Consider the following 24,348-nt stretch of genomic DNA (forward strand, 5'->3'; position numbering starts at 1 on the left):
AGTAAGGCTATGTTATTACAACGCTTAGTAATTGACATATTTCAGCATAACGCACAATAATGTTTGCTTTATTTATTAGTGCATGTGGTTTAAACAACAACCTGTCACACTACATATTAATCAAAATAATCACAATAAACACCTTAAACACGCAATACGATTGACAAACAACCCACCAACAAAAACACTAAAACACAGTGGCCCTCATTACGACCCTTGCGGAAAGTGACTGACCGGACCGCCACAGCGTAAATAGCGTTTCCGCCATTGCACGATGGAGCAAAGTGCGGCCCATTCCGACCCATCGGGCACGAGCACCACGCCATGGCGGAAGTGCAAAGTCCGCGATGGCGGAAATGACCCCAAAACGGCCCACACCGCCGCCGTACGGCGCCCTAGGTGCAATACCGCCACCCATCATAGCGGACACCGCAGTGAGCGCCAACCGGAAAGTACGGCGACCGTAAATATACGGAAACGGAAGTAAAAACATGGGCCCGGAACGGGAAACAACACCCCGTACACCTATAAAACCACAAAATACACACAACCACTAAAAACACCACCCTGAGACACATCCCAACCCGTCATCCACCCTAGTGAAACCAAGAAAAATGGGAAAAGTAGCGAAGAAAGCGTGCGACCGCAAGCGGCAGGTCCACTTCTCCCGTGAGGAACTCACCGTACTCACAGAGACCCTCCAGGAGAATGCCGCCGCCGTCTTCTCCACGCAAATGACCAGGACGGCACTTGCGAACAAGAAGGCCATATGGGCCCTGGTGGCACAGCGGGTAAGTGCGGTGGGGACCGCACCCCGCAACCCACAGCAATGCAGGAAGCGGTGGGACGACCTGCGGATACGCGTCCGTAGCATACTTTCTGCCAACCGCAACATTGCCACAGCCACCGGGGGAGGGTCGGAATCACCCATCAAGTTGACCCCCTGGGAAGAAATCTGTGCCTCCACCATTGGAATGGAGAGCATAGAGGGAGTCGGAGGGATGGAGAAAGGAGTGCAGACATCCGGAGAATCAGGTAGGTGGCCCAAATAAAACCATGCCAAATCCACAATGTCCAATCATGTGACTCACATGTGTCCACATAGCGCAACAGCAACACATGGCCAGGAGAACGTCCACACACATTGGCCTGATAGCGCACTTTAAAACACACAATAAATACATAAATAAGTAAAAACCCCAAAAACACCCACTACAGGTGCAGCAGGCACACCCTAACTGCAGGCTGCCAAACAACTGCACCCTCACTCCACACACAAAGGAAAGCACCTCCAAGGCCCCGACCCAAATCACCCTCAGGTACCACCCCAATGCATGTGATACATTGCCATTCCAATTCCCACAGACCCATTAATAACGCTCGCCCTCCTTTACTCCACCACAGGGTCCGATCCAAACGACGAGCTCCAGGACACCCCTACCAGCACACCTGCAAAGAGGGCCAAGACCGACGGCCAAAGACCCTCCACCTCAGCTGCACGCATCAAGACACGGCAGCAGCACATATCAAGTGGCAGCACACAGGAGGGAACATCAACAGGCATCCCAGCAGCCAGCATGCCCACAACAGCACCACCACAGGTCCCCCCAATGGATGCCACAGAAGGTACTGCCTCTGGTGGCAGCAGCACCATAGGTGACACCCCATTAATGGCAGCATGCTCCGACACAGAAGACGGGGATGTCGAAGTCAGATCCATCCATGACCTGTCCCAATCCCCCTGTCTGTTCCATCCCGTACACCATGAGGATACCACGCAGGGGCACCCACAAGACGACGACTGGCCATCCCCCACAAGCCCTGTGGCAGGGCAACATGAGGCGAACAGCCCCTCTGTGACACCACCGCAAATGGCCATGGCCCAGCAGAGGCAACAGTCCCTCGACCAGTTAATCGTGCAACAGCAGCAACTGGCCACGCTCCTCAAGGACCATGCCGATGGATGTGGGGGCACTAAGGCAGACATAGAAACATCAACTGAGACACTTAGGGCACAAATGGAGAGTAGCACCGAGAGCCTGAGAGTCCAAATGGAGAGTAGCACCGAGAGCCTGAGGGGGGAACTGCATGCGACGTCCAAAGACGTATGTGCCGAACTTGCCGCAGTGCGCCGTGTGCTCACTGAGCTCTCACAAACCCTTAGGGACATGCATGGACGTGAGCAGGCAGAGACATCATCCGTTGCAAGTTCCGTCCAGGGCAGCCCCCAACGTAGATCTGGGAGGAACCTGCGCTCCACAGGCAGGGGTGCCCCTTATACCCGCAGAGGGGGCTTGCAATAGCGACTGCCCACTGACAATGAGCATCTTTGGACACTGGTGTTCGGGGGGGAGGTGGGAGGGTGGAGGGGGTGTGTTGGGCTCACTTGGGTGGCGGGTCGATAGGGTGTTCCACACGATATCACATATGCCATAAACAATGCACGATCAAACAATGAGATGTGTGGACAATGATCTTTGTGTACTAGGCCATCATAGGCGTACAGTCCATATTGTGCATGTACCAGGCACACACAGTGCCACGAGTCCCGTGTCCATGTATCAGCCACCAGGCGTGAGTGCTAGAAGCATGCATCTATGAGATGCTGACGAATTTCACGGCCCTCCTGTGCCTCGCAGACTCCTTGAGGTGCTGCCACATCCCCACCCTCATCATGACCATCTTCAGGTGCTTGCAGTTCTGCGTCAGGGGGCATGGGCACATTTCTACGTACGCACATGTTGTGGAGCATGACACATGCCATCACCATCTTTGCAACCTTCTCATGGCGGTACAGGAGTGCCCCGCCAGACCTGCTGAGGCACCGGAAACAAGTCTTCAGTAGGCCGAATGCCTGTTCAATGACTACACGGGTACGTGAGTGGGCATGGTTGTAGTCCTCCTCATGCTGGTCCCGTGGGTTCCGGACTGGTGTGAGGAGCCATCTCTTCAGTGGATATCCGGCATCACCTGTATGTGGACGATAAACGAATTATGTGGAATGCCATTGCTACGTACGCACCCCCCCCCCTTCCTGCCAGGTCATTGCCGCATCACATACCCCACATCATCATGCATGAAATGAGACTCACCGAGTAGCCAGGATCTGTTCCCTGCGTGTCGCTCCATGTAGCGTGGTATTGTAGAGTTCCTCAAGACCATAGAATCATGGGTTGATCCAGGGAATCGGGCACAACAATGTGTAATGATCCTGTTGGAGTCACACACCATTTGTACATTCAGTGAATGAAATTGTTTTCGGTTGCGGTACTGGGCCTCCATGGCATGTGGGACGACCAATTCCACATGGGTGCAGTCGATGGCACCAATGCAACCCGGTATGCCGGCAAGTGCATGGAATCCCACTTTTGTGTTGGTAATTTCCTACTCCGAGCGTGGTAGAGAGATGTAGTCGTCTGCGTGCTGCAGGAGGGCATCGAGCACTTGCAATAGTGTCCGTGAGAACAGTGGCTGAGAAATGCCATGCAACTGTCCGACTGTGTGCTGGTAGGTGCCTGTGGCCAGGAAGTGGAGTACAGACACCACCTTCAGTAGGGGTGGGATGGCGGTTGGGCTATCTATCATGCTGACAAGGTCAGCCTGTGTCATGTCCACAATGGCGGCTATGGTGTCCCGGTCCAAACGGTAGAGGGTGTGGATCTGCTCATCAGTGAGGTTGAAGGGATGTGCTCGGAGGCGTGGGATTGCGGGCTGCCTGCGTGGTGGTAGTGGCTGTGCTGGCAGCCCTTGCTGGCCCTGCCTTGCCCTCCTCCTCCTCCTGCGTCTCCTCCGTGCGGCCGGTTGTAGTTGGTGTTCGTCTTCTTCTTGGAGTTGGAGTACTTGCAGTGCTATCAGGTCCCCCAGGGCCAACATCGCGAGTCCTGCCGGTAGCATTTCGGAGTGGTTGTGGGAGGAGACTGGGCGTGCAATTTATGTGTTTTCAGGCTGTATGGCCTCCACCTGTGGTGATTCATTCCACCTGTGCAAGCTGCTCTCCCCTTTGGGCGAGCACGTCCCGCACACAACGCTGCAATTCGAGGAATGGCATCTTGCTATTACAATCATGTATTAGTACCCGATGGCCGTGTAACATTGGTTGATATGTTCATTCGGCTATGGTCCCATTGTTTCACATGCATTCTTTGCAGTCGCGAACAGACTTGTGAAGGGTCAGTGGAACGTAGTACTCGAGTAACGGTGGACCCTCATGCATCACTGTACCGAGGTTCACCGACGGGCGGGGCCTCCCATTTGTGAGTGAAGGCAGTTGCCATTTTCACACACAGCCGCACTAGATGGATTAATTTGTGATTTCAAGCGGCCACAGATGCCTTTTCGACGTGATGTTGCAAATGAGGAATTCGAAGGGCGGCGCTTTCGGTCTTCAGCTAGCGGCGAGGAGATGCCCACAGGTCTGACTGCAAATATAACGTTCTATTGTTCAGTGTCCTTGGGACAGGGGCCATGGCGAGGATGCAATGATTGATATGAATAGTTTGGGATGCGCAATAGCGAAGTGGATGATGAGGCCGGACGTTCCCAAATACATGTTACTTCACAACACTGGAATTACGGGCTGGGGCACAGTGGATTTTGCAGGCTGCATAACGCACAGACTCAATGGAATTCTCACATGTTATGTGAGTATGGAAACAGGCGTTATCATTACGGGATGAGGGAATGATGAATGGATGCATGGGCAGATGATTTGATACGGTGTTTGCCATGTACAGGGCTTCTTGGAATCTGTCCGCCTCCCCTGCGCTATGTGATGCAGGGCTGCCATAGTGGGACCATCGTCTATCTGGCCTTGTTGAGCCCTCCCTGTCTCGACGCGCCTTCAGACACTTGTGTCCATGCACGTTACCAATCCCATCTGATGGATTCTGTTTTCACAGACGCATGCACAGGTACACTCGTTTGTGATGGTGTTTTCACCTCGATATGGATAGTTATGAGTCGCAAGTGGTTTTGGGGTGGTGATGATCCTTTGGAGTGGGCTAGCATGCATATGGCTGTGGATCTAGTGTGATCATTGAAGTGAGTTGTTCGAATGTAGTTCTGATGGCCATTCTTTTCTTTTTCTTTTCTTTTGGTTGACAGGTATCTCCTCCCCTTTTGCCACTGCCATCTGTATGCCACTCCTGCAGATGGGTTTTACTCCCGACACCTGCTGCTTCGTGTTAATCAGTGGAGCAGCATTACGATCTTATGGGACGATCGCCAATGGGCCACATGCCCTTACGCAGTACTAGTGGCTCGGAGCAACATTTCGGCCTTTCAGCTGGACTAGTGCCTCCCTATTGGGACGGCCCTGCGGTTCTAGGCGCTTCCATGTTGCCTTTTCGTACGAGAATGTAGCCCCTGTGTACCATGAAGGAACAGGGCGTCACACAAGAAGTAGCTGGTCATTTATTGCGGATGCAGCCCACAATGGTGAAATGTGTTTTGGAGTTCATGGCCTAATGGCTGTATGGGCTTGGTGAATTTGTTGTGCACTAAATTTCTATTCTGATATGGGCCGTGTAGCGTTCTTCTTTGCAAGTGATGTGGCATATTCCTATTTGGGGAGCGATGTATTGTGAGGAGATCTGCATTGGGTTCCAGCTTCGGAGTATAGTTGCGTGGTACTGTGCTGGGCGCGTTTGCCTACGAAGCCCAGTGAGGTCAGGGGTGAGGGCTGCCAATATGACTGTTTGGATGATGTCATGCTCAGGGGCGGGGGATTAGGTTTTGTGTAACAGATGCCGGTCAGCCAGGTGGATTGGTGGAATGATGTGATTATCGGAATATTGCTGGTCACAGGTGCCTGTGTTTGCGTGCGTTTCTTGGTGGGAGACTGGGGTCATGTCTATTGGTATAGCTTCTGTATTCGTGCCATCTGTGCCCTGCAGCTCCCATTGGCCCCTCTTGTGATTCTTTTGTTCGTTGGCATGCATGGGTGACTTGTACATTTCACTGGTTGCATTGTGACTTCATTGCACCTACGGGGAGTTGTACTATGTGGCCAGGGAGCGGTGTACAGGCACTCAGTGGGGCCGTTTACGGTTGATTCGCGATGCCGTACTTCTCACCATGGCGGAATGGTACTTTCCGCCGTGCTTGATGGCGTTAAGTACATGTCCGCTAGGGTCGGAATTCGCGTACCCTTGCGCCATGGTGCTAATTACGGTTTGGCATGGCGCGCGCGCGCGTACTTGGTGCAGTTAGCGTTGGCGTTCACTACGGTGTCGCTAATGGCATCGTACTTTACGGTGACGGGTCATAGTCACACCGAGCGCTATTCGATGGCGGTATTGCATTTCCGCCATCGTTTTTCGATTTCCGCCAGGGTCGTAATGAGGGCCAGTATGCCTAAAACCATTACATAAATAACCTACACACATTATTAAAACAATTCACCAAAGCACCTTTATATAAATTACCTGTTCATACATCAATTAATAATTAAAATTCTTTGTATGCTAAAATAGTTGATACAAGTGACAATCCATTAAACAATTCTTATTTCAAAGGGACAAAAACAGATTTCCATATGTTAAATGAGGCCACCGTGATCACCATGGACTCTACCATATAAATACAGAAACAAAACTGAATTTTGGCGATTTGGGAGAATGAGCTAATGAATTTCCTATATCCTTTCCTGTACAAAGTTGCTAAATGTGTGTTTTCTGTTAAGATATGCCTGGCAATTTCAATACCAACCTTTCAGGATCAGCACTTCCTCTCTTCATGAGCAATGTCCTGCCAAGAACCTGTATGTACAAATCTTCTAAAAGATAACTACATGTTTGACCTGGAATGAGACATTGCAAAATATCATCACTGTATCTTTTCTTGCAAGAGAGTACAGCCAAATTCAATGTCCGATCCCAGTCCGCAGCTTTCATTGTTAATTTCTGCAAGACAGCTCCAATATTCATAATAGTAGGCATAGGAACGTTAATTGCCTTGAGTAAATATATGCTCATGCTTTTTAGGTCTAAATAGGCCTAATTAGGTAAATAAGCTTGAGTATTTCCAGCTATTAGAACCAGGAGCGTGTCCCCTGCACCATAATTGTATGTGGAATTTACATCCCTGTACTCTCCATAGTGTCACAAGAGATGTCACGTCTTATTACTTGTATAGGCAAAGCCTTGGAATATCCTAATATTGGGTGCCATAACTTCCCCTCGAATTTATTAAGCCAAAGTACATATTTCTCAGATAACACTCTAGTCTGTATAAAATGCCTGGGATGTTACCCATTTTATGAATTTGAAGTTACCATTCAATTGTGTGACCACCAGTCTGAGCTAAAAAATCTTCCAATCATAACATAGCCTTCTATGTCAGGCTCTCCCAATTGTCATTACCTTTTTTATTTTAATTATCTTTAAATTGTAACAGGTAACAAATTCATACAGAGCATCCGGCGACCTCTACAGCCCTATTAGTGTATAGTTCAGTATCACCGTATTGTCAGCATAAGATAGCCACAATATAAATTAATTTCAAAGTTTTTGGAAGGAAATGTCTGCAGTTCTTAAGTACTGTACCTGTGTCAGCGACATACAGATCATAAAGGAAAGGGGACAGCAGACAACCTCGTTTCAGACTGTGGTTGGTATCAATTGGCTTAGAAACAGTTTGCCCCTGTTCTAATCGGACGACCACCAATTTGTATTGATTCATTTGCTTAACACAGTATAAGATCATTGGAGCAGTAACCCGATTGTCAAGCTTTTTTCACATTCTAGGGCGCACCACACAATCAAGGGCTCCGGCATAATCTATGAAGCACATATACAGGTAAGAATCAATATTCCGGTATGTGTCAGCAATTAAATAGTGCACTGCTCGGATGTTATGGACACTGCCTAAGACGCAACCAAATCTGTTTTTCTACTTGCTTATCAAACTAGAATTCAGGGCACACCTATAAAAAAAAGTCAACAGCAGGGAGGAAAAACCCTTGCGCTGGAGTTCATCATTGAGAGTAAGTAATGGTTTTTGGGGTCTTTTCTCAATCCCTTTTTGTTCACTAGGACCAATATTGATTTCTTCCAGCTAGACGGAATAACTCCCTATCTACATATCGTAATATAAATCCTAGTTAACAAATTAGCGTAAAATGTTGGTGTCCTCTGAAATACAACATTGGCTGTCCCATCAGGGTCAGGCACCCTGTGGTATTCTATGTTTACATTAAGCTTTGTGGTTCTCATAGCAACAGCGTCCCTGCCTGCCGCCTAGTTAGGAATGTTTAGGTTTGAAGAGGATTTGAGAGAGAGAGTCGAGATTGGAGAGAGAGTAGGCTTCAGGTTGTGAGCGGCAGTGCAGAGTGCCGGTTTCATGAATGTAAATAAACCTCTTATTTACAATATACAGTGTTACGAGCATACCTCATTTGGCGACGAGGATCTCGGCGCTCTCCGGACCCACGGAAAGATAGAGATGGTGCTCCGAGCAGTAGCACTGCGTTGCTACAGTTTGTGCAGGCCTTGTACGGGGATGAACGGAAAGTGAGAGCGTGTGCTCCGAACTAGCGAATCTCACGCTGGTTTGTACTGTCGAGGAGAGCAGATGCTCCAAACCAACCCCGGCGGTCGCGTTGGTTTGTGCTGTTTCCTTTCCCCTCCCACCTCATCTGATTGGCAGAAGGGCCTGCGAGCCTGATTGCAGGCACCACACTTCGGGCACATTAGAGGAAGGGGCCCACCACAGACACGGGTCACGTGACTCGTTCACTCTAATGCCAGGCAGGATGAGGAGTAGATAGCAACCTCCTCATCCTCCTCACAGTACTGTTTAAAAAAAAAAACGTTTTTTTTTTCTCTGCTTCATTTTTGAAAACTCAAGAGAAAACTAAAGGAAAGTTTGAATTGAAAAGGAATTGAACATTACTCAAGACAACTGCAAGCATTAAGATTAAAACAGTAATCTGCTAATAATGCAGGGTATTAGCATCCAACCGCCGGCAAGCTTTCTCCCCTCACCTGGGCAGCCAACAGTGAGCTGGGCAGAATGGAAAGAATTCTGGATGAATTATGTTCAAACAGTTGACCAAGAAGGTCTTGTGCCTCACAAAAAGAAGTTGTTACTACTCCACGCATTGGGACTAGAGGGACAAAGAAAGTACAGAGAGTTGCCGGAACTGCCAGTAGATGAAGCTGGTGATGCTGATGAACATGAAAGAACTATCAGACAATTAGACAAATATTATACCCCAGAAACAAACGTAGCATTACACCGGAATAACTTACCAAAACACAAAAAGAACATGAGTCAATTGAAGACTACGTCTCAGCTCTGAGGGCTTTGTCTCTTACCTGTCATTTTGGCAATGGCATCACACTAGATGAACTCATAAGGGACCAAATTGTCATTCATGTCAAAGATAGTCTGGTCCAGGACAGATTGTGGATGGTGGGGAACCCATCCTTACCGGAAACTATTGCCATTGCCAAACGTGTCGAGCACCGTCATTTATGCTCCAAGGAGATGAAGAAAATATGGTTAACACACTAAGGATAAAGGATCGTGTGGATAATAATCCAAAGAGTAACAGGGTCAAAGGAATTGAGTATAAAGGACATTCCTTCACAGGGAAAAGCTGGGCAAAAAATGAGCCCAAACCCACAAGTACACAATTCAGGGATGGAGACAGGTGCTACAATTGTGGAAGGTTTGGACATTATGCGTACGCCAAATTTTGTCCAGCAATAGGGCAAAGGTGTGGAAAGGACATTTTGCAGTCACATGCAAAAAGAAAAAGAGAATCTCAGTCATACAAGAGGAAGATGATGATTCAGACGAAGAGAGAGTTTTCATGATCAGGGTACCTCCAGGAGGAGAGTTTAGGTGCCCGAGTTGCATCATTACAATTGACAATTGGAAACTCAAAAGTAAAAGTAGACAGCTGCTCACCGTGGACGATCATCACAAGGGAAACCTGGAAGAACCTATTGGCTTGTGGTCTGAAGAGTAAATTGAATGCACCACACATATCGAATCCAGGTAGATTTGAGGGCTCGAAGATCCAAATGATCGGTTGGTTCTCGTGCATAGTTAAATTCAGAGATAGGCGTGCTGAAATTAAAGTTTATGTGGCAGAGAACGGAGTCAACATCATTGGCTGTAGAGACCAAGCTGGTTTGAAGATCAGATTGGATCCATGCGAGGAAGAAAAAATACTAATCGTAAATTCCAGTCAGAGTCGGAAAGAAAAATTAACTGGAGATGACAAGCAACAGAAGAAACTGGGATTGTTGAAGGATTTTTCACATAGGATTCGCCTAAAGGAGGGGACAGTACCTGTCAGACATACGAAATCCAGACCCATACCGTTTGACATAGCGGACAAGGTGGAACAGGAATTGGTGAGATTGGAAGCAGAAGGAGTGTTAGAAAAGATAGAATCTTCAGAGTGGGCAAGCCCCATTGTTGTTGTGATGAAGAAAAATGGCAAAATCAGAATTTGTGTAGACCTGAGAGATGTTAATAAGAATGTCATAGTGGACATCTTTCTGCTTCCTATATTATCGGAAATGCTAAATTGCATGGGAAGTGCAGATGTGTTTTCTACTCTGGATCTCTCTAATGCGTACCATCAGATATCTCTGACTGAAGACTGCAGGGACATCACGGCATTTGTTACCCCACATGGACTATATAAATACAAGCGCATGCCATTTGGTTTAGCATCTGCAACAGCCGTATTTCAAAGGGCGATGGTACATGTGTTGAAGGGGTTAAAGGGGATTTTTGTTTATCAAGATGATATCATTGTGTTTGGCAAGGGTCGAGAAGAACATGACATGAGGCTAAAGGATGTACTATCAAGATTGGAGGGTGTAGGTTCAAAGATTGAGAAAAGTAAATGCAAGTTTGGTATGGATGAAGTTGAATATTTGGGTCACACAGTTAATGGCAAGGGGTATAAACCTAAAAGTGACGCTATGAAAGCAATTAAGGAATCCCCAAGTCCCAGTAATAAGGATGAACTCAGATCATTCTTAGGTATGTGTGAGTATTATAATAAGTTTGTTAAGAAATTTGCAAGTGTAACAGAGCCATTAAGGAAGTTACTAAAAAAGGAGGTCAAGTTTGTTTGGAATAAAGAATGTGATGAGGCGGTGAGTTGCATCAAGAGAGAAATCTGCAGCTCTACAGAATTGGGAGGATATGTTTTTGGCAGGTTGACCAAAGTTACCGTAGATGCTAGTGGAAGTGGACTAGGTGCAGTGCTATCCCAAATTGATGAAGATGGCAGGGAGGGAAAAGATCATCAATTATGCTTCCAGAGCACTTTCGGACACAGAGAGCAGGTATTCAGTGATTGAAAAGGAGCTTTTGGCTTGCACATGGGCGGTAAATTATTTTAGGAAGTATGTATGGGATTGCAAGTTTATCATTCAAACCGACCATAAACCACTTGTAGAGGTTCTGACGGTCAAGGGTATGTGTAAAGCATCACCTAGGTTGGCCAGGTTAAGTATCAAATTGCAGGACTATCATTTTGTGATAAGGTATGTACCAGGTAAGAGAAATGTTCTTGCTGACTATTTGTCACGGTTACCGTTAAGAAATGTGGATTTAGATTTAGATACTAATGAAGACATGGTAGCAGTTGTACTTGAAGTGACCTCGAAGGAAAAGTGGTTGGATGAAATTAGTAAAGATTTAACCCTACAAAAAATTGCTGAGTTCACTATGTTAGGATGGCCAGAAAAGAGATTGATTGATGGAGAATGTCTGAAATATTGGGAAGCGAAGGATGAATTATCCATGGAAGAAGGGTTATTATTGAGGGGAAGTAAATTGATACCTCCCAAGGTGATGTATGAGGAACTCATAGAAAAGGCTCATCAAGGTCATCCAGGAATTACGGGGACCAAAAGTAATGTAAGGTCTGTATACTGGTGGCCAGGAATGGATTTGTCAATTGAGAGATTTGTCAGGAATTGTTGGCCTTGCCAAAACAGCGATAAGAGTTGTAAGATCTTCAATTCAGAACCTGTTGCGATAGATAAGGGACAAGCTCCCTGGATGAAGTTAGGTATTGACATTGTGGGGCCATATGCAAGATTAATAGGGGAGAAAAGATTTTTGATTGTTATGATTGATTATTATTCAAGTTGGGTGGAGTTGAAAGCTGTCAGGAAAGTTGACTCTGGAGAAGTAATCAAATTTCTGAAAGAAATTTTCAGGAGAGAAGGTTTTCCTAAAACCATTATTAGTGATAATGGTGTTCAATTTAAAAGTAAGGAAATTAGAGAATTTGCCATGACATCAGGGATTGATTGGAAGTAATCTGCACTTTATCATCCACAAACAAATGGGATAGTTGAGAGATGTAACAGGATGGTTGTGGAGACAGTAGAATTGGCTTTAAGAAACAATATTCCTGTGGAGGAAGCTCTCATGGAAAAATTGTGGAGTATAAGAATGTCAGTAAAAAGAGGTTTGGATGTATCTCCCTTTGAATTGATGAGGGGTAGAACTCCCAAGACGCTGTTGAGTCCTGAGTGGGTCAATTGTAAGAGAACACTAGAGTCCAGTGAGTTGAGGAAGGGCAAACACATAGGAGGTAAGGATGATCGGATTTTATTAGGAGGTAAGAGCGGATTGAGAATTTCACCAGGTGATATGGTAAGGATAAAACTAGGGTACAATGTTAGAAAGGGTGATTCTAAATATAGCAGACCGGTCAGGGTTTTACAAGTCCTCGGTAAGGCAGTGAGAGTTAGTGGTGGATCGGTATGGAACATGGACAGAGTAAGCAAATGGAATTGGGATTTGGGATATTGTAGAGCCAGTCCTTCCAGACAGGTTAGTGGATTTGATGTATGGATGAGAAATTATGAAGATTTCCAGAGCGCTGTGGAGGAGAATGTGAGAAGGCAGTCTGATGTTAGACCTCAAATTGTGGAGGGAGATGTTCATGGGAGAGAGAATGTTGAGAATTTTGATATTGGGGAATGTGGTAGGTTGCAGAGGAATGGTGATGAGTTGATTACTGAAAACAGGAGTATTGTTGACAGTCATGATAGTCACTCAGATTCTGAGATAGGAGCCACATCTGGTGACGAAACATTACACACGTCAAGATAGAAGAGATTGCCATTCTGGTCCAAAGACTATATTATGGGAAAGTAGAGTGACAAATCCTTGGTTCATTGTATATGTCTTTTCAACTACAAGTTAATTCAGTGTTTCAATATTTGTTGTGTTTTCTTATCATTTAAATTTGGTGTGTCTTATTCATAGTCAATTGTTAATAGGCTACTCCTTATTTTCTGTAGAATAAAAAGGGGGAGATGATGTGGTATTCTATGTTTACATTAAGCTTTGTGGTTCTCATAGCAACAGCGTCCCTGCCTGCCGCCTAGTTAGGAATGTTTAGGTTTGAAGAGGATTCGAGAGAGAGAGTCGAGATTGGAGAGAGAGTAGGCTTCAGGTTGTGAGCGGCAGTGCAGGGCGCCGGTTTCATGAATGTAAATAAACCTCTTATTTACAATATACAGTGTTACGAGCATACCTCACACCCTCAAGGCATTAAGCTCAATCATTACCTTTAGGATGTCGTCCACATAGAAACCAATTTTACTATTGCAGTTAATTGTCGGGCATGCCGTTTCATCGAGAATCGAACCAGAATTAAAACAATATAGCTCCTTTGTATGTGCCTACCAACAGGCCTCTGAGATAGGATTCAACTCCTTTGCTCTCTCCTCAGAAAGGTACTGCAATAGTGAATATTTTACTGTCATGACATTGTAACATTAGAAATAATAACTTCCTGTTGGCATTATGCACATCATGCTTTATATGACGTCAGTCAATTTTTATATTTCGTTATCTGCTGCGCTAACGTCGCATGTTTTCCAATATCATCCACTTTTATCAATCTTTTTATTCAACGAATTGTCATTCTGAACATTTTTCTTTCCCTGTTAATGGCATCATATAAGTTACTATGGCCAGATCTATCATAAATGATAGATGTCTTGTACATAGTTGACTTAAGTGAATGACCAAGCTCTGCATAGATGTCAACAGGCAGCAAATTCTGAAGTGAGGTCCGCATTATTCACCAATTTACAACTGAACCTATCGATGTTAGCCTCTGTCCCGGTGATTCTTTTACCCTGTGGGTAACAGTCATATTCGACTTTCGAATGCTGCCTCATCTTTCCTAGCCCGAGATTTGGGCACAATATAGAATGGTCACTTAAAGAAGTTTTAAACATTTCATATTTTACTATAAAATTCCTAGTACTTGTTACCACAAAAATATAATTCTCTACTTGCTCCCCCACAGTATTCGTTTGCGTACTAACGGTGAAGAAAAGCGTGGTTTTACTAGCTCCTTCTTATTACCTGCAGGTTTCTCTTTTTTGGATTGATGCAGTTTCTCAACAGGAAGTGAATCTAGTGAAACTTGACTCCCGTTCCGCTTGTTGGTTTGGCGTGTCCAGCTCCGTAACTGGTATGGGCATTATTTAGCAGTCACAATAATATCTCGATCACTAGAGGCAATATAAATGCAGTCGTATCACCAAAACCAAGGCAACAAGTACCACTTTCAAAAGAACACTCACCAGTGTCACCAGTCCACTAGACTGCTTGACTGCACTCCCTGCCACAACTGAGCAACGTATGTGCATTATCCACGCAGCCCTGTTTTTTATCTTCAGCCAAAGGGTGGGGAGAAATTCCAGCAATGTCCAGGTAACGTCTCGTCCACCAGTAATCTCTACAGCAACAACAAGCAGCTTGACTGCACTTCCAGCCACAGTTAAGCAACGCGCGTGCAGTCCTGATTTGTATCTTCAGCTAGAGAGTAGGGACACATATTGAAATGTGAATCTCTGCAGTCAGTAGACCAGCTAAGCTCCAACAGAAGCAGGACACATGTCCTCAGGTGAGCTCATGATGATGCAGACTCAAATGTAGGAAACTGAATGGGGGCAGCAAATGGTTTTAGCAAGGCCCCTTCTTCTGATGTGAGTTCTGTGGAGCAGCATTCTTTTACATGAGTGTGTATCAAAGACAAAGTCCAAAGGAAGACTCAGAGTCTTGGATCAGTGTGACAGAAATACTTGTCATGGAAACCATTGGTGATTTATTTAATAATTAAAATAGTAGGTAGCCCTGCATGCGCTATAAGCCGGCTGCATGGCATGGCACACTCATTTGACTACTTCTCTTTGTGTCATGAAACCTTAGAGCAGGCATTGGTTCAATAATGTCAGAAAAATGTGCATGTTCCAGAGCTAAGCTTAAGTGCTGCTCTCATCGAACACACAGTTTTTCATGGATTTTTATTGTTTAGAGCCTAGCGTTTCGCTGTGCAATGTAATCAAATGATACAGTGTTGAATCTAGCCATAGCATGGTTGATGTAAACTTCCAGTTGCATCTATGAATCTGACACAAAACTGTGACTTTGTATTCTGGACTTATCTGAGGGCATGTAATGGACTACCACTAAGACCTTTCAGGATAAACTGGAAACATATTTCTTCCTTCTTACCTAGAGGGTCTGTGGATAAGACATCTATCGCCCATTTTTCTTAGACTTTAGCACCCTGAGCTTTGTTTGGGCAGGGGTGAACAACAAAAAAAATGAATGGCAAAGATAAATAATCACCTAGACCGTGTTGATCTATCCAGAAACAGGATAGCATGTTCTAGAATCTCCCCTTCAGCCCTTGGACAAAGACCCTGGACCAATACGAAATCTTGCCTGGTGCTAAAATGTGTGTTATCTATGATAAAGTGGGTTCAGGGGATCTTTCATGAAGGAGATGTATACACTTTAATGAATCTGATGGCACCCTGGTAGGGAGAATTCTGATTCTATGGCTAATTTCCCTTACCTATAGAGCCCCCCAGCAGCTTTGCTGGATTTTAAGGGGTTGTTTCTTTTTACCTGCTAAGAGTGAGACTCTTTTTCCCACTCGTAGGCATTTCTGCTATGTGTGTTCTAGGCTATTTTTTGTGTTTAATGCCTATGGGATTTTCTCTCACCCATAGGAACCATCTTTATCCACATGTGTTACACAGCACCCTCCTTGCAGTGACACAGGGGAGGCGTAGCGACCCCCAAACATAGACTCCATACCCTGGGACTGACTACTACCTCCCAGGGCATGTAAAGTCCCCATTGACTTTACTAGTCAAATCCTTTGACTTAACCAGTACAACCCATCTTACTATGGAGGTACTGGAAAGGGTTAATAGTTTTTCCCTTAGGTTCATTTTCGAGGGGGTACCTTAAAGTCCCACTATCTAAAGTTTCTGGCTGGTGGCAGTGGTTACTAACATAAATATTCGACCGCAAATATTTTCCTATGGGATTTTCCCATTGTTCGAGGCTAACACTTCTACTGACAGCCTCTAACATACCGCCGGTTTATTTTATTATTAACTTATTAACTTTACTCCAGTAGGCTTTATTTGCCAGAACTTTAATATAACTTCTTTCTCGTGTCTTACTCTAAACTCCTAACCCAGGTCGGGGATCCTTTGTTCGCTCTTTTGGCGGGCTTCTGCCAAGAAGCCCTCCTTTCGGCGCCTCTGAGTCTGGGGTGGGTCTGTTGTTTGGGAGGGGGAGTAGAACCCCTGGACAGAGCTGCTGCGGCAGGTCGCACTCTAACCTGATAGGCTGGAGGGTCTCCCACCAAGAAGATCACTCCACTGTGTGAGTGACAGCTAGGCTGTATGAATGGGTCTCTTTCTGCATAAAAAAATGGTCCTGAGGACTGGAAGGACAAGACGTCGCCACTGGAACTACGGAACCGAAGGGGAGAGAAGCCACAGACATCTTCAGCATCTACACCACTGGTGAAGCCCTGCCGGATCGTCTCACCACTTTTCTTCCACACGACGAGAGGATATCCTCATCAAAAGAGCCTTCTTCCCTTGAGCTGGTGGGACCAACCAGTTCACCCATCGCTTCCCCGGACCTGCCTTGGTCAAATCGACAGTGCCCAGCGCTTGGAGACCGGATAGCCAGGCAGCTATCAACCTGGACCGCGATTAAAAGGAGCGTACCTTTTAAACTTTGTTTGGCAGCACCGCAGCTGGTTTCATCCCTGGTTAGTGCAATGACTCGAACCTTCCTCCACGACAAGAGCCTCTCTTCCTCTGCTGGACCCCTCGAACTGCAGGAACTACCAGGAACAACCGCCACCGCAGGAGCCACTTCTTCATGTTTAAGGTACATTGTTCCGCCAGGCCCCCCTTTTCCCGTGGTTGCCCTAAAGGTGTTTTAAATCCTTTAGCTACTTATTGGGGTCTCTTAACTTTGTCTCACATCTCCCTTTTCAATATTCGTTTACCAAAGGCTTGACTGCAGCTACAAGAACATGTTTGCTCCTAAGCTCTTGGTACTGTACCACTGACTCTGGCTCAGGCCTATTGACGCTGGCTGAATTGTTAGATCTGCTCTCACTAGATTGACTTTCAATGAGAAATGTTTTGATGCCCCTGAATCTTCTAAACCATTCTTCCTTCCTACTGTTTTAACCTGTCTAGTACCATTTTGCTCAGTTTTCATTCACTTATCTTTCTGCTAAAGTGTTACTGTGCATTACTTGTTCACAAAACTTCAGGGAAGTGTTGCTAGGGGGTGTCTGAAGATATTTCGGTTTAACTTGTGCTTTCCCTCCTTTTAGTTAAATTGATAGAGTGCCATTTGTAGTTGGTTTTCACTGTGCTGTTTTGCTCAGTTTTCACTCCACTGCAAACATTTCTACAATTGAATAGGGAGTTGTATATACTTTTCCTTGACTAAACTTAACTTACTTTATCAACTGTGATTCATGTGTTGAACTAGTTGTGTATAAATTAAATATATGTTCTCTTTTTGATACAAAGCTTTGGTCAGAAACCGGGCCGTGGCAAAGGCAGTAACAGTCCTCTGCCACGGCCTGGTTTATTTATTTATGTGTTCAATGTTTGCCGGGTCCGTGGACCCGATTAATTTATTTATTTCTGCAATGTTGGGTCCGCCCAACATTGCATAAATAAATTAATTAATCGGGTCCACGCACCCGACAAACATTGAACAAATAAATAAACTGGGACGTGGCCTGTTACTGCCTCTGGTGTCCCCCGACCCCCTTTTAGGGGGCACCAGAGGCAGTAACAGTCCTCCACCACGGCCCGGTTTATTTCTTTATTTGTTCAATTTTGTCTGTACAGCCTCGCGGGCCACATGAAATGGCTTGGAGGGCCGCATTGTGGCCCGCGGGCTGTATGTTGGACAACCTTGATCTAGAGGATTCGGGGAGAAAAGCATTTTCCAAAGAAAATTACTTCATCTCAAGCTCATGGTTGAGCTCTATTTCTTTTAACCCTTAGTTCCTGATGCCTCTGTTCAGTTTGGGCACTAATTTGTTTGAATTCAAGTTCAAGTCTCATTTTTTCTAGAGATAGACATTCAGGACTTAGGGCCTCATTACACGGAAGGCGGTAATGGTTAACGGCCACCGTTAATGGTAACGGTGACCGTTAACCATTACCGCCTTACTACGAGGTCCCTTAGCAGGTTGGTGCTTTAGCGCCTGCTTTTTGCAGGCGTTAAAAACCAACCCGCTAAGGGACCTCAGAGCTAATTACGGCACTGCAAAATTGCGGTGCCGTAATTAGCGCCTTCCCCATTCCCATAGAGCCCTATGGGGCAGAAATGGGAAAGGGGAAGGGCAATGGCGGAAGGGGGATTTACCGCCCCACCAACCTTGGAATGGGGCGGTAAATCCCCTTTCCGCCAAGGCGGTGCCGGTATTTTACCGGCATGAGCCATGGCGCTAATAGCGCCATGGCTCACCGCCTTCCGTGTAATGAGGCCCTTAATGTGGGACCTGGTAAGGATCCAGGAGCTACAGGTTGAGGTCCTTGAGCAGGCAGAGGACCAGAGGGGGTGACATTGTTATCCTCCTCTTCCTCATCTGAGGCAACAATAACATGTTCAACATTATACTCATTACTGTTTGCCAGATTTGCTGGAGTAGTAGGGCCTACAGCACCACTATCCAGACTTTGTTTCTCTAACAGTATATCAATCATTTCTGTTTTCTTGCCTTTGACAGGAAGACCTTTCTGTCTGCACACATCTTTAAGATAATCAGCAGTTTTTGCAAGGAGGGTCTCCTGGCTATAACTTTCCATACTTGACTTTGTTAAACTAAACTTTTTGTGATTGTTAACCTTGTGGGTAATTGAACCAAGGTACTAGTAGCACACTAAAATGTAAATCCAATAAGTTTATCCTCACTGCTGTACACCAGTGTTAGTCAGAATCCTGTGCAGTTCCCTCAGGGACCACTACACAGGATTAGGACTACAGGTGAGAGCAATACACCCCCTTTGGCATCAGTCTGTACCACAAAGATTTAGTTGGTAGCTGTGGCTAAGCAGTCAGACTTATCTCAAGAGGGAGATGAGCATTATTCAGGGTTTACACAATAGGTATCACAGTACTATGAAACAAGCAAACATATTTGTTCAATGTTTGTCGGGTCCGTGGACCCGATTAATTTATTTCTGCAATGCAGACATGACTTAATTAATCGGGTCCATGGATCCAACAAACATTGAACAAATAACTATTTTTTTTTTTCCTTTATTTCATTTAGTTTATACAAACTTTTTGAAAAATGAGAAGAGTTTCCATTCTACACTGTGTCCGAAAAGCAGAGTATAAACAGAATACATCTCAATCACATTGGTTTTTGCAACAATTTTGCAGGGTAATTAATAGAATTTCGCCGAAAAGTGTCGCAAGCGGCTGGCGCAGAGTGTCCGCGTGCGATTGTGTGCGCCAGGAACGTGCGCTAAAACCGATTTCCGCGCACAGCGTATTCATGGATTTTAGGCTCCCAAACCAGCCGTGGCGCAGAGAATCGCAGCGACCCTGCAGCAGCGCCAGTAACGCCCCCAAGAACGCCCTTGCGCAGGAAAAGCCATCAAAATCGCTAAATCATCGTAAAGGGCTGCGCTAACCCTGGACCAGTTCACCGGGCTGGCAAACAGCAAACGCCAAGCGGGGAACGTGTATTTCAGGGGTGCGCGGGAAGTTCCACACGCGATTGGCCTAGTGCGAGCAGGGTACGAGTATTTCAGGGGTGCGCGGGAAGTTCCACACGTGATTTCATCAGGGTACGTGTATTTCAGGGGTGCGCGGGAAGTTCCACACGCGATTGGCCCAGTGCGAGCAGGGTATGTGTATTTCAGGAGTGCGCGGGAAGTTCCACACGCGATTTCAGCAGGGTACGTGTATTCCAGGGGTGCGCGGGAAGTTCCACACGCGATTGGCCCAGTGCGAGCAGGGTACGTGTATTTCAGGGGTGCGCGGGAAGTTCCACACGCGATTTCAGCAGGGTACGTGTATCTCAGGGGTGCGCGGGAAGTTCCACACGTGATTTCAGCAGGGTACGTGTATTTCAGGGGTGCGCGGGAAGTTCCACACGCGATTGGCCCAGTGCGAGCAGGGTACGTGTATTCCATGGGTGCGCGGGAAGTTCCACACGCGATTTCAGCAGGGTACTTGTATTTCAGGGGTGCGCGGGAAGTTCCACACGTGATTTCAGCAGGGTATGTGTATTCCAGGGGTGCGTGGGAAGTTCCACATGCGATTTCAGCAGGGTACGTGTATTTCAGGGGTGCGCAGGAAGTTCCACACGCGATTGGCCCAGTGCGAGCAGGGTACGTGTATTTCAGGGGTGCGCGGGAAGTTCCACATGCGATTTCAGCAGGGTACGTGTATTTCATGGGTGCGCGGGAAGTTCCACACGCGATTGGCACAGTGCGAGCAGGGTACGTGTATTCCATGGGTGCGCGGAAAGTTCCACATGCGATTCCAGCAGGGTATGTGAATTCCAGGGGTTCTGGGGAGTACTACACGTGAATTGGCCGTGTGGGTCCTCCCAGGTGTACGCTCGACAACCTCCACGGCCCCTGCAGGCAGCCCACACCACGGGGGACTACCCTGCACCCCTGCTCATGTCCCGCAGGCAGCCCATCCACCATGGGCATGCCCCGCAGCCAACCCACATGTCACCTTGCACTACTGATCAACAATGCATGTCTCCCACCACCCCCACCCCCAGCAGTGCAGGGGCATCCCCCACCAGGCCCCCACTCATGTCTCCCACCACCCCCACCCCCCAGCAGTGCAGGGGCACCCTCCACCAGGCCCCCACTCATGTCTCCCACCACCCCCACCCCCCAGCAGTGCAGGGGCAGCCTCCACCAGGCCCCCACTCATGTCTCCCACCACCCCCACCCCCCAGCCACCATGGGCAGCCTCCACCAGGCCCCCACTCATGTCTCCCACCACCCCCACCCGCCAGCAGTGCAGGGGCAGCCTCCACCAGGCCCCCACTCATGTCTCCCACCACCCCCACTCCCCAGCAGTGCAGGGGCAGCCTCCACCAGGCCCCCACTCATGTCTCCCACCCCCCAGCCACCAGGGGCAGCCTCCACCAGGCCCCCACTCATGTCTCCCACCACCCCCACCCCCCAGCCACCAGGGGCACCCTCCACCAGGCCCCCACTCATGTCTCCCACCACCCCCACCCCCCAGCAGTGCAGGGGCAGCCTCCACCAGGCCCCCACTCATGTCTCCCACCACCCCCACCCCCCAGCAGTGCAGGGGCACCCTCCACCAGGCCCCCACTCATGTCTCCCACCACCCTCACCCCCCACCATCCAGGGGCACCCTCCACCAGGCCCCCACTCATGTCTCCCACCACCCCCACCCCCCAGCAGTGCAGGGGCAGCCTCCACCAGGCCCCCACTCATGTCTCCCACCACCCCCACCCCCCAGCAGTGCAGGGGCAACCTCCACCAGGCCCCCACTCATGTCTCCCACCACCCCCACCCCCCAGCCACCAGGGGCAGCCTCCACCAGGCCCCCACTCATGTCTCCCACCACCCCCACCCCCCAGCCACCAGGGGCACCCTCCACAAGGCCCCCACTCATGTCTCCCACCACCCCCAGCAGTGCAGGGGCAGCCTCCACCAGGCCCCCACTCATGTCTCCCACGACCCCCACCCCCCACCATCCAGGGGCACCCTCCACCAGGCCCCCACTCATGTCTCCCACCACCCCCACCCCCCAGCAGTGCAGGGGCAGCCTCCACCAGGCCCCCACTCATGTCTCCCACCACCCCCACTCCCCAGCAGTGCAGGGGCAGCCTCCACCAGGCCCCCACTCATGTCTCCCACCACCCCCACCCCCCAGCCACCAGGGGCAGCCTCCACCAGGCCCCCACTCATGTCTCCCACCACCCCCACCCCCCAGCCACCAGGGGCACCCTCCACCAGGCCCCCACTCATGTTTCCCACCACCCCCAACCCCCAGCAGTGCAGGGGCAGCCTCCACCAGGTCCCCACTCATGTCTCCCACGACCACCACCCCCCACCATCCAGGGGTACCCTCCACCAGGCCCCCACTCATGTCTCCCACCACCCCCACCCCCCAGCGACCAGGGGCACCCTCCACCAGGCCCCCACTCATGTCTCCCACCACCCCCACCCCCCAGCCACCAGGGGCACCCTCCACCAGGCCCCCACTCATGTCTCCCACCACCCCCACCCCCCAGCAGTGCAGGGGCACCCTCCACCAGGCCCCCACTCATGTCTCCCACCACCCCCACCCCCCCAGCAGTGCAGGGGCAGCCTCCACCAGGCCCCCACTCATGTCTCCCACCACCCCCACCCCCCAGCAGTGCAGGGGCAGCCTCCACCAGGCCCCCACTCATGTCTCCCACCACCCCCACCCCCCAGCAGTGCAGGGGCAGCCTCCACCAGGCCCCCACTCATGTCTCCCACCACCCCCACCCCCCAGCCACCAGGGGCAGCCTCCACCAGGCCCCCACTCATGTCTCCCACCACCCCCACCCCCCAGCCACCAGGGGCACCCTCCACAAGGCCCCCACTCATGTCTCCCACCACCCCCAGCAGTGCAGGGGCAGCCTCCACCAGGCCCCCACTCATGTCTCCCACGACCCCCACCCCCCACCATCCAGGGGCACCCTCCACCAGGCCCCCACTCATGTCTCCCACCACCCCCACCCCCCAGCAGTGCAGGGGCAGCCTCCACCAGGCCCCCACTCATGTCTCCCACCACCCCCACTCCCCAGCAGTGCAGGGGCAGCCTCCACCAGGCCCCCACTCATGTCTCCCACCACCCCCACCCCCCAGCCACCAGGGGCAGCCTCCACCAGGCCCCCACTCATGTCTCCCACCACCCCCACCCCCCAGCCACCAGGGGCACCCTCCACCAGGCCCCCACTCATGTTTCCCACCACCCCCAACCCCCAGCAGTGCAGGGGCAGCCTCCACCAGGTCCCCACTCATGTCTCCCACGACCACCACCCCCCACCATCCAGGGGTACCCTCCACCAGGCCCCCACTCATGTCTCCCACCACCCCCACCCCCCAGCGACCAGGGGCACCCTCCACCAGGCCCCCACTCATGTCTCCCACCACCCCCACCCCCCAGCCACCAGGGGCACCCTCCACCAGGCCCCCACTCATGTCTCCCACCACCCCCACCCCCCAGCAGTGCAGGGGCACCCTCCACCAGGCCCCCACTCATGTCTCCCACCACCCCCACCCCCCCAGCAGTGCAGGGGCAGCCTCCACCAGGCCCCCACTCATGTCTCCCACCACCCCCACCCCCCAGCAGTGCAGGGGCAGCCTCCACCAGGCCCCCACTCATGTCTCCCACCACCCCCACCCCCCAGCAGTGCAGGGGCAGCCTCCACCAGGCCCCCACTCATGTCTCCCACCACCCCCACTCTCCAGCAGTACAGGGGCAGCCTCCACCAGGCCCCCACTCATGTCTCCCACCACCCTCACCCCCCAGCCACCAGGGGCACCCTCCACCAGGCCCCCACTCATGTCTCCCACCACCCCCACCCCCAGCAGTGCAGGGGCACCCTCCACCAGGCCCCCACTCATGTCTCCCATCACCCCCACCCCCCACCATCCAGGGGCACCCTCCACCAGGCCCCCACTCATGTCTCCCACCACCCCCACCCCCCAGCCACCAGGGGCACCCTCCACCAGGCCCCCACTCATGTCTCCCACCACCCCCACCCCCAGCCACCAGGGGCACCCTCCACCAGGCCCCCACTCATGTCTCCCACCACCCCCACCCCCCAGCAGTGCAGGGGCACCCTCCACCAGGCCCCCACTCATGTCTCCCACCACCCCCACCCCCCAGCAGTGCAGGGGCACCCTCCACCAGGCCCCCACTCATGTCTCCCACCACCCCCACCCCCCAGCAGTGCAGGGGCAGCCTCCACCAGGCCCCCACTCATGTCTCCCACCACCCCCACCC

General features: G+C 49.8%; 1 long non-coding RNA gene across 2 annotated transcripts in view; it reads left to right on the forward strand.

Annotated features, from left to right (window-relative positions):
• Positions 1 to 24,348, forward strand: part of LOC138570040 (uncharacterized) — a 799,187-nt gene that overhangs the window by 485,770 nt on the left and 289,069 nt on the right. For both annotated transcript variants that reach the window (XR_011303384.1, XR_011303385.1), the window contains exon 4: positions 7,746 to 7,797. This is a non-coding gene — a long non-coding RNA (uncharacterized lncRNA). The remainder of the gene's footprint in view (positions 1 to 7,745; positions 7,798 to 24,348) is intronic.

The sequence above is a fragment of the Ambystoma mexicanum genome, chromosome 2q (genome assembly GCF_040938575.1).
Source record: "Ambystoma mexicanum isolate Mex_15411 chromosome 2q, UKY_AmexF1_1, whole genome shotgun sequence".
Taxonomy (NCBI): Eukaryota; Metazoa; Chordata; class Amphibia; order Caudata; family Ambystomatidae; genus Ambystoma; species Ambystoma mexicanum.